Source organism: Chiloscyllium plagiosum, chromosome 3, assembly GCF_004010195.1.
Source record: "Chiloscyllium plagiosum isolate BGI_BamShark_2017 chromosome 3, ASM401019v2, whole genome shotgun sequence".
Taxonomy (NCBI): Eukaryota; Metazoa; Chordata; class Chondrichthyes; order Orectolobiformes; family Hemiscylliidae; genus Chiloscyllium; species Chiloscyllium plagiosum.
The window spans coordinates 19,900,086-19,911,414 of NC_057712.1; the positions used below are offsets into that span (position 1 = coordinate 19,900,086).

The 11,329-nt window shown below is 40.7% G+C and overlaps 1 protein-coding gene across 8 annotated transcripts in view; it reads right to left on the reverse strand.

Moving 5' to 3' along the window:
- Positions 1-10,539, reverse strand: part of LOC122541468 (kinase D-interacting substrate of 220 kDa-like) — a 150,187-nt gene extending 139,648 nt beyond the window's left edge. For 7 of the 8 annotated variants that reach the window (XM_043678271.1, XM_043678313.1, XM_043678306.1 and 4 more), the window contains exon 1: positions 10,373-10,539. The gene's annotated coding sequence lies outside the window, so the exon portion shown is untranslated. The remainder of the gene's footprint in view (positions 1-10,372) is intronic. The other variant, XM_043678261.1, reaches the window with a different exon arrangement.
- Positions 10,540-11,329: the final 790 nt, after the last annotated feature.

Genomic DNA, 11,329 nt, shown 5'->3' on the forward strand with positions numbered 1-11,329 from the left:
GGTCCAAGCCTCTCAACAACCCATCCTCCCGTCCTGGCACCTCCCTCTGCCACTGCAGGGACTGCAAAATCTGTGCCCATACCTCCTCCCTCAATTCCATCCAAGGCCCCAAAGGAGCCTTCCACATCCAAAGTTTCACCTGCACATCCGACAATGTCATTTATTGTATCCATTGCTCCTGATGCGGTCTCCTCTACATTGGGGAGACTGGATGCCTCCTCGGAGAGTGCTTTTGGGAACACCTCCGGGACACCCGCATCAATCAACCCCACCGCTCCCTCACTACCTGACGCCTGGAGGAAGGAAGTCTCATCTTCTGCCTTGGAATACTTCAACCCCATTGCATCAATGTGCACTTCACCAGTTTCCTCATTTCCCCTCCCTCCACCTAACCCCCGTTCCAACCTTCCAGCTCAACATCCCCCCCCCCAACCATTCAAACCAATGACACTTCCAGCTAGAAGGAAAAAAGCCTCAGACCCATTTGGTATTCAACATACCATCATTGAATTCTCCCACTATCAATATCCTTGGAGTTATCATTGATCAGAAATTCAACTGGACTCGTACCACATATACACAGTGACTACAAGATCGGATCAGAAGTTAATAATACTGTGGCAAGTAACTTGCCTCCTGAAAGACTGTCCATTTTCTAAGAGGCCCAAGTCAGGAGTGTGATGGAATATTCCCCACTTGCCTGGATGAGTGCAGGCCCAATAACATGCAGGAAATTTGACACCATCCTGGACAAAGCAGCCCGCTTGATTGGGACCACATTCACACCCTCCACCACTGATGCTCAGTAGCAGCAGTGTGTACTATCTACAAGATGCACTGCAGGAATTCACTGAAAATCCTCAGCACCTTCCAAAACCACACCACTTCTACCTCAAAGGACAAGGGCAGCAGATATGCAGGAACACTTCAAGTTCCCCTCCAAGTCACTCCCCATCCTGACTTGATAATATATGACCATTCCTTCACTGTCATTGGATCAAAATCCTTGAATTCCCTCCTTAATAGCATTGTGGGTCAACCCACAACAGGTGGACTGCAATGGTTCAAGATGACAACTCAGCACCACCCTCTCAAGGGCAACTAGGAATGGGTAATAAATGCTGGCCAGCCAGCAACACCCACATGCCACAAAATGATTAAATAAAATAAGTGTTTAATGTATGTCAGAGCATTTTATGCCAATCCCAGTCTTACAAAAAAAAATGTACTTTGAAAAAAATAAGTATCAGACCATAAACGGTTCAAATCAAAGTTCCCTACAGGCTGATTAAGAATTTGAAAACTTTCATTTCAAATTATTTTGCTTTTCAAACAAAACACAAATAGAATTATTCAATAATTTAAGAGGAATTACTGCTTACTATATCCTAAGAGCCTTCTCAACATTCACTGAAAACAGATTGAAATATTTATTATTAATAAAATAAACAAGTAGCAATCAATATCCTACAGCAACTGTGACAAAGATTTCAGAATAAATAATGCACCAGTAAAGATAAATGCCATATCTTGTTCAATTATTTCATCACTTCTTTGCAAGTCATTTTGAAAACGGATAAAACTACATTCAATGATTTCTTCTCTCAAATTCACCCCATGAACAAACTGTATTTACATAAAATGAAAAAGCAAAGTTCTGTTAAATAATTGCTATTGAATTTCTAATATTAACATTAGAAATCCAACGTTTGCGATCTACAATCATGTCTCCTAGCATACACTTCTGAAATTCTGAAAACATTGCACAAATAGGACTGAATAAAGAAAACTAAATCAACCAAATGATGCTGTCAAAAACATTAAGCAATATTTTTACAAAGATGCAAAGTTGAAATGACATCTCAGAACATGCTTGTACAATTGTGACAATCATATTGTGAATTTTAGTAAGTGCTTTGCTTTCACCAGAACCAAGTTAGTGCTGAAAAGGACAGGGATTAAAACATCACTGTTGGAAGTTTAATACAGACACACAAGATGGATGTCAAACCCAAGGATGAATGTCAATATTTTACTATAAAACATACTTGGAAATGTTTCAAAATCATAACAGTCATAACCAGGATTCAAAAAAGTGAGGTAATTAAACTAAATCAGCCACATAAAGTAAAACTCTTCTGAAAAACCTGAATGCTTTTAAATGAAGAGATCTCAAAATCAATATTACATTTCCGCTTACTGTTACATTTGTGCCTCAGCATTATGACTGGCTTGAAATGTCATACACATAGGATCATGAATTAATAAACATGCTGGCTTAGCCTTCTATTCAACTTTGTAATATTTTTCTTACAATGGACATCCATTACAATTTTTTTTTCCAAACATGCAGCGGGAGTGTATAGAATTGATAATGATGCATTATTTATGACTTTTCCAAAATTTCCCATTTTCTATAATTACCCCAGTAAGCTGGAAGGTAACAAATGATAAAACACTACTGAAGAAAGGAGGTCAGAGAATCACAATGATCTACAGGCAAATTAGTCTGACACCAGTTGTCAGGAAAATACAGGAACCCATTATTATTAAGAAAGCAGAGACAGTACCCTTGGAAAGTCATAATTTCATTCAGCCAAAAACGGCCAAAGAATATGTAAACCAAAAGTTACTCTCACTGCTTACAATTACAAAAAAATTGCTTTCTTTTTAAGCCTCATTCTGCTTCATATGCACGATCACTGAGCATTGTGCATGCTGAAAACCATGTATAAGTGTAGCAGGATTGCCTCATTCATGTACTGTAATCACTTTGTAATAAAAAGCCAACATGCTATTTCCTTTCCCAACTGCTTTATCAACTTGCATGTTAAATTTCCTTTGTTCCTTGGACAGTACATCCTGAATTTAAGGTTAGATGCCATTTAAGAAAAGGAAAGCAAAATATTTTAATAATAACTACAGAGTTCCCCACATTATACTTTATGTTGCCATGTTGCCCATTCACCTAAGTCACCTTTAACCAAGATTTAATTATGACTTTCCCCAAAAAACGTTATTTTTATTACACTGTGTTTGAGATATTTATGTTCATATCCAGAGACATGCCCTTCTCAAGAAAAAAAAAGGAACAAATCCAGGCACTGCATTTTTTCAAATCACAAAAACGTGAGGGCAACATTGCCTGGATGCATTCACCCTGCCAGCAACTTGACCGGAGATAACATTCCTCATGCCACACAAATTGCTGCACCACCTAAAAATTAGCATTCTTATGTGTCCTAAAGAGTACAAGACAGAAAGCTTGCCAGGATGACATATTTTCAACCATACTCCAGTTCTATACTATGCGGGAGTTATTCTGAAAATTTAACTGCTCGCCCCTGGTCCAATATTAGTCTGGTATTAACCACTTCATCTAAAAGGGCAAAAAGGGTGGAATGATGTAACGACCAGCCCAACCTTAAGAGCAGTAATTCAAAAATCTATCTTTAGCTGTAACTGTGATATAGTTTTCCTGGTTGATAATTTTCCCACCTCCACATGATACCTCCCCGACATGGACAAACTGACAATAGTAGAATGCAGAATTGGATGTTCAACAGAAGCAGGAGCTCACTGGTTCATATGCCAATGAACTAGTGGATTTAAATACAAAAAAGGACAGAAGAACATAAATAACAAATTAGATAGGGGAAAAATACGAATAGGCAATCACCAAATTTTCCTAACTCGAGCTCTTCAAGTGGTGATAACAAATACGTTATAGGATTAAACTCTTTGTTAATGATCTGTCAAGTCTACTTACTTTACTCTAAAACAATTCAAAATTCCACTTACGTACCAGAAAGTGTGAACGTAGGAAAATAAAGAGAAAATGGAGCAGGGTAGGCCATTTGGCCCTCTGAACCTGCTCCACAATTTTATAATGTCAGGGCTGATCTGACTGTGATCTCAAATCCACCTATTCTCATTACCTTTCACCTCATGCTTCGCAATAACCTATCCACATGTTTTAAAAAACATTTACAGACTCTCTGAAAAAGCAAAGGACGCAGAGTTCCAAAGAGTCTCAAACTTCAGGGAAAAAAAATTACCTCACCTGTTTCAAATGGCTGACCACATTTTTAAGCAGTGAGCCCTTACTTTTAGATTCTCACCAAGAAGAAACACCATCTCCACATAAAACATGTCAGAATCTTCAAGATGTTGTATGTTTCAATTAAGTAATTTCTTACCCTTCTTAACCTTCAGTGAACACAGGCTTATTATGAGGGGACATTGGAACATACTACAACTTACCCGTTCCAAGTATTGGTGCTGTAAATCTTCTACAAACACTTTTACATCCTTACTTAAATAAGATGACAATACTGTACACAGTGCTCCTGATGTGGTCTCACCAATATCCTTTATAACTAAGCTTATTCGTCAGCTACTTGAGCGTCATCATCCACTTTATCCAAAATGACCTACTTTCCAGTGTCAGCATCCAGTATCATCTGAGTGTGAAACTGTTTAACCTTGATTGCTTCCTGGCAAAAACAAAACTCACCACTATGGACATGAATAATTTTGCAGATAACTGCTGCATGACAGCTCAGTCGAGAATTGTACAACACAGAAACAGACCCTTTGAGCAAACTCATCCATGCCAACCAGACATCCCAAACCAACACAGTCCCATCTGCCAGAATTTAGCCCATATCCCTCTAATCTCTTTCTATTCATGTACCCATCCAGATGTCTTTTGAATGTTGTGACTATAGCAGCCTCCATTACTTTCTCTGGCAGCTCATTCCATACAGTCACCACCCTCTGCTTGAAAGATTTGCCCTTTAGGTCCCTTTTATATCTTTTCCCCTCTCACCTTAATCCAATGCCCTCTAGGTTTGGACATTCCTGCCCTAGGAAGACTACTTTGGCTATTCACCTTACCTATGCCCCTTGTGATTTTATTTCCTTCGCAAAGATTGGCTAATACCTAATATGCTTCTTTTCTATTACTGGATATCTGAAAGACTAACCAGAGAAATGTAATTGCTTTGCCAAAACCACACATCTATAATCACAAGAGAAAATTATAAGATTAAGCTTCCTTGATCCTAAGGTTTGGAATTTTATCTCATTTTCATCAATGAAAACCTTCATTTTCCAGTCCTTTTCAGTTTGGAAGTAGAGTTAGATCAGATTCTAGGCATTAATTGTTTCTCTTTCTTCACAAGCTTCCTGGTCTGTTAACTTGTTCCAGCTCACTCTGTTTGGATGATATTACCCATTATTTGGAAGACATTGTAGTGTACATCAATTTCAGTCCAATTTGTAAAATCTGTCTTAATTGTATTTGTCATTTAATGTACAATTAGAAGTTTATAATTGACCACAATTGGTCTTTCAATTCATGTTTAATATACATTGATTAAGTTTTAGGACGTTGATGGTAATCTAACATAGCATTTGGTATTTGCTTTGTTTCTTTGCAATTAATAATCAGGGTATTAACTCTCCTGTTACCCTAGATGGTAAATGAGCCACAAAGACCAAAAAGCTCTAAAACAGTTCTAATTTTTTAAAGCACTAGTTCCTCCTTTTCACACTCAGTCTAACATATCTGCAACCCCTTTCCCAAGCCAATATAACTGCATTTAAATTTATTTTTGATGTACCTATGTAAGATATGATTTGTCTGGTTAGTACACAAAATAATACTTTTCATTGTATCTTGATACATGTGACAAACATAAAATCAAATCAATGGCCGTGAAAGCCACATTGTTCTATTCAAACATTATCCATCCATGTAGTAACCTACCCCCATTTTTACATGTTAACGTTGGTGGAACAAATAGATGCTCATGTCCACATTCCTCACAATGAATTTAAAGAAATACCAAAATCACTGGTGTGAGGCGACTTTGCAATATACTGCCAACCAGGTGCAGTTATAAGCCATAAACCAGAAAAATACTTGACTAGTTCCAACAATTGCTACACAGTCAGGAGCAGTTCCTCAAGCTTCATCAAGTGAGCGACATGGTGGCACAGTGGTTAGCACTGCTGCCTCACAGGGCCAGAGACCAGGGTTCAATTCCTGCCTCAAACAACTGTCTGTGTGGAGACATCTGTTGCACATTCTCCCCATGTCTGCGTGGGTTTGCTCCGGTTTCCTCCCACAGTCCAAAAATGTGCAAGTTAGGTGAATTGGCCATGCTAAATTGCCCATAGTGTGGGGTGAAAGGGTTTGGGTGGGTTGCTCTTCAGAGGGTCGGTGTGGACTTGTTGGGCCGAAAGGCCTGTTTCCACACTCTAAGTAATCTAATCGAAAGCTTTGCTCAACTGTATACTAAAACAATTAAGTGACTCAATTTATTACAAATGCATTATTTATTCACAAGATAGCATTTGTCATAAACAATTTACAGGTCAACTTTCAAAGTACATTAAAGTTTTAGAAGATACAGAATTGCTTGTTTCTAAACTGGGCCACTGGTATTGAGAAATAGCATTTAACTAGGTTTTTGAAGAAGTAGAATGGGGGAGGTTTGGGAAGCAAATTTTAAAGGACAGAGGGTGCAAACAGGTAAAAGAATGGATTATGGTGTTAAACACACAAGCATTTGTAAATTACGACAAAAGAAATGGCCTGTACTGACCAACATGGTGTTAGAAAGAGAATTAAAATAGAAAATAGCAAATACACTACACAGATTCAGTCAGACCCAGTGAGTATTTCCAGCATTTTCTGTTTTTCTCTTAAATTTCCAAGTTCACTTTACATATTATGTCACAATTTACGACAATTTGTACTATACTAAAAAAGTGTGGCCATCCTTCAATCTGAGGGATGGTAGACATGCTGCAAACAATTCATCTAGCTGGGTGTCTTCAGAGATGCACTTGTGCTGATGCCTGTGAAGGCCAATTGTTAATAGGCAGGATCTTCAGGGAGGGGAACACATGAAGCTGTCAAATTATGTTCTGGGTTGTTGCTTTCAGCATTAGCAGTGTTTCCAAACTACAGCAGCCATTGATCATCATGGTAGTGGACATCAACACCAATGGGGTCACCGCTTCTCACTTTCACCAATCAGATTCTTGCATGTTTAGGGCTTTGTCAAGATTCTAAGCTTGGAAACAGATGATGCATGTTCTGTTATCTGGCTCCCGCTACCTTATTGTACAGAATACCGTTGGGTGTGTGGCTATCTTCCAACCTGTGGAGACATCCAATGTACCAAAGCTGCTTTGGCTTGAGTAGAGCAAACATACTTGGGATATCTGCCTTTGAGAATTCATGATTTTGTCCTGCCATGATAGACCCATAACATATCTTAGACACTGAAGACAGAAGTTACTAAGCTTCTTCTCCAGATCACATGTCACAGCCATTTTACATTACACTTTGCATGTTTCATGAGTTGGCCAAATGTGGTATCTGCTTTCCCCAGCTCCATTAAAGGGACAGATAGGTCTAACAGTAATGAGACAAAGTTTGCAGAATTTGCTAGGCAATGGTCTCCCTGCTATAGGAAGGATGTTGTGAAACTTAAAAGGGTTCAGAAAAGACTGACAAAAGATGTTGCCAGGGTTGAAGGGATGGAGTTATAGGAAGAGGCTGAATAAGCTGGGGCTATTTCCCTGGAGTGTTGGAGGCTGAAGGGTAACCTTACAGAGATTTATAAAGACCAGGAGTGGCATGGATAAGATGAATAGCCAAGATCTTTTCCCTAGGGTGAGGAGGGTCTGGAAGTAGAGGGTCCAGAACTAGAGCGGGAGGGGAAAGCTTTAAAAGGGGTCTTAAGGGGCAACTTTTTCACACAGATGGTGGTGTGTATAAGGAATGAGTTGCCAGAGGAAGTGATGGAGGAAAGCACAATTACAATATTTGAAAAACTTGGCATTAGTAAAAGCACAGCCAGTCAGGCAGCATCCAAGCATCAGGAGAGTCGCATTTCATGCATAAGCTTACAGCTGAAACGTTGACTCTCCTGTTCCTCAGATGCTGCCTGACCTGCTGTGGTTTTTCCAACACCACATATTTTGACTCTTAGCTCCCCGGCATCTGCAGGCCTTAATTTCTCCACAATTACAATATTTAAAAGGCACCTGGATGGGTATATGAATAGGAAAGGTTTAGAGGGATATGGACCAAATGCTGACAAATGGGACTAGATTAATTTAGGATATCTGGACAGCGTGGACAAGTTGGACCAAAAGGTCTAATTCCATGCCATTCAGCTCTATGACATCCAGTATGGTATTATTCAACATCAATCTTTCTCTTTCTAGATTCCCTTCCTTGCTTTTCACCCCACACAACTGCCAGAAGGCTAAATGAATGTATTTTTTATTACAAGGAGAACTGAGTACAGAAGTAGAGAGGTCGTGCTTCAATTAATCAGGGTATTGGTGAATCCAAATGTAGAGTGCAGTGTACAATACTGGTCTCCTTATTTAACAAAAGGAGTTCAATGTGTTGGCAGCAGTTCAGAGGTTTACTAGACTAAAACATGGAATGGGCAGGCTGCCTTTGAGGAAAGACTGAATAGCTATGCTTATATATAAGATAGCAAGAAGTGACTTGATTGAAACATGTCGCAGAGTTCTTGACAGGGTGAATATGGAAAGGATATTCCTTCTTGACGGAGAAGGATTCTGGGTAATCAAAGATGAAGGACAGGAAAAATTTCTGGCTGTAACAGCTGCTCCTTTTTTGAGGTATTTTAGGTATTGGAGGTGATTTCCTCGAATCCCAGGAGCAGCAATTACTGTTTTATATGCTGTTGCATTGTTTTGGAACTTGGGGGGGGAAAAAAAAAGTCAAAACAGCAGTTTTAAAAGGAGAGGAACAGACAAAGGAAGCACATGGTGAGGTCAGTGCAGGAGAGAGAGAGAGAGAAAGAGAAAGAAACTGACACTGCAGTGAACCTGCACAGTTACTGTCTTTGCTGTTTGAATTCATGTCACACAGAGGATGGTACGTGTATGGAATGAGCTGCCGGAGGGAGTGGTGGAAGCTGGTACAATTGCAACAGTTAAAAGGCATCCAGATAGATATATGAATAGGAAGAGTTTGGGTGCTAGATTGGGTTGAGATATCTGGTCGGCATGGACGAGTTGGACCGAAGGGTCTGTTTTCATGCTGTACATCTCTATGACTCTAATCCAGAACAAGAGTGTTCCTGTTTAAAAATGAGGATTGCTCACTTACGACAGAGATGAGGATTTTTAAAAAAACTCTCAAAGAGTTTTGAATCTTTGAGACTCTCTCCTTCAAAAGGCTATATAAGCAGAGTCTTCAAATATGTTTAAGGTAAAGGTGAATAGATTATTCAGAAGAGGTGAAAGGTTATCAGGGCAAGTGGAGTAATCAGATGAGCACTGTATGGCAGAGTAGGTTTAAAAGACCAAGCGGCATTTCATATATAAATCATATCTTCATCGTTCCTTGTACAAATGACTTGTATCCATTTTTTTAAAAATCACATTTTATTATACAAAAACTATAGCACTAAGGAATAGAAAACACAACCAATGCTATCTTTCCAAACACAGACTCTTAGTAAATAATTGAGAGTTAAAAAGTGTGGTGTTGGAAAAGCAGAGCAGGTCTGGCAGCATCCGAGAAGCAGGAGAGTCGACGTTTCAGGCACAAGCCTTTCACTATTCCTGACGAGCTTTTCCAGGCCACACTTTTTAACACTCATCTCCAGTCCTCACTTTCTCTTCGTAAATAATTTAGCCATCTCTGCCCACAGGCTCGACACTTATTTGATGTACTGCACTGCATATCTCTCACTGAATTAGAATCGACACCTTTACCATCAGAGCTGCTGCATGAGAATCTTTAGACTCGATTCAACAGTTCACCCTGACACAAAGGCGGATGAAATTAGAGTTGCCTTTATTCCCAAGACTGGAGAGAGGAGGTGAATTCTCTTTTGTTTTTTTTTAAGTTCTCAGTAAACATAGATTACAGTAAAATGTATTTTGACGACACTCCTAAAAAAAATCCGCTGCACTATAATCACTTGTCCCAAAGAGGTAATTACAACAATGAAAGTAAAACGAAGCAGAGTAAATCATATTCCAAACATGTAATAACCCTGCAGGTACATTATAAGGCGGTGGATGCACCTGCTGTCAGCTGACCAGATGAATGTCTGGATACAGGACAAGTGGTGACCTCCAGCCAATCCGGGTCATCAATTCCGGCCTCCGCACGTCACAATGGACCACACAACGACCGTTAATCGCGCGAGTCGGCAGTTTACTTCAAAAATCACCGGCCGAAAGGCAGAGGCGGACTGCACCCACCGACCCAGGGAAATGTACCCGGGGCCGGAGCTAGCTCGCTCGCTCACCGACTGCGCCCGCCCCATCAACAGAACAAAGACCATCAGGTGAGTACCGTTTTCAAATGGCTCCGGCTTACTCGCCCACTTTTCATCAATCCTCCTCACCGAAGAATCTCCACGGTGACCAATTCCTTTCTCACTCTCTCTTATTCCACTCGCATCGGCACCTCCAGACGATCCGCCATTTCAACCGCCGCCCAAACACCGGTCACGTGGTCCGATTGCAAGACGTCACCACCACCCCGGGAGCAGGAGGCGTCCAAACCCAGATCAACCGGGATCATTGTCCCAGATCAACCCGGATTACTGTTCGACATTCCGGATTACTACCCAATTCTGGTATTATATCCCAACTCCTGGATCACCACCTGAATCCGGGATCACTGCCCTTGTCCTGGGTCGTAACCAGAGTCCGGTATCACAGCCTGAACCCCCGGATCAAAATCTGGTTAGAGGTTCACGTTCCACATCCATAATCCCATCCCGATTCCCAGATCACTGCCCAAGCCTCAGGTCAGGTCCTTGGTCCTGGATCACAGCCTGAATTCCCGAATACAATCCGAATGCTAGAATACAACCGGATTCTGGGATCACAACTTTGAATAGGTAGCGAACCTGAGATCCTCAAGGGATCGAGAACTCTAGGTGTGATCCGGGATTTGGTTCGGGATTCAGAACTCAGGCACTGATCTGGATTCCTGGACTCGGCTTGTGATTGCAGACGTGGTTTGTGATCCGGACTCCAATTGTAATCTGGGACTAGGGCTGGGTTCCTGCCGGGATTTGGTTCGGGATTCAGAACTCAGGCACTGATCTGGATTCCTGGACTCGGCTTGTGATTGCAGACGTGGTTTGTGATCCGGACTCCAATTGTAATCTGGGACTAGGGCTGGGTTCCTGCACTCGGGTTGTTGTTTTGGATTCTGGATCAGTGGTGCTGGAAGAGCACAGCAATTCAGGCAGCATCCGAAGACAGGCAAAATCGACGTTTCGGGCAAAAGCCCTTCATC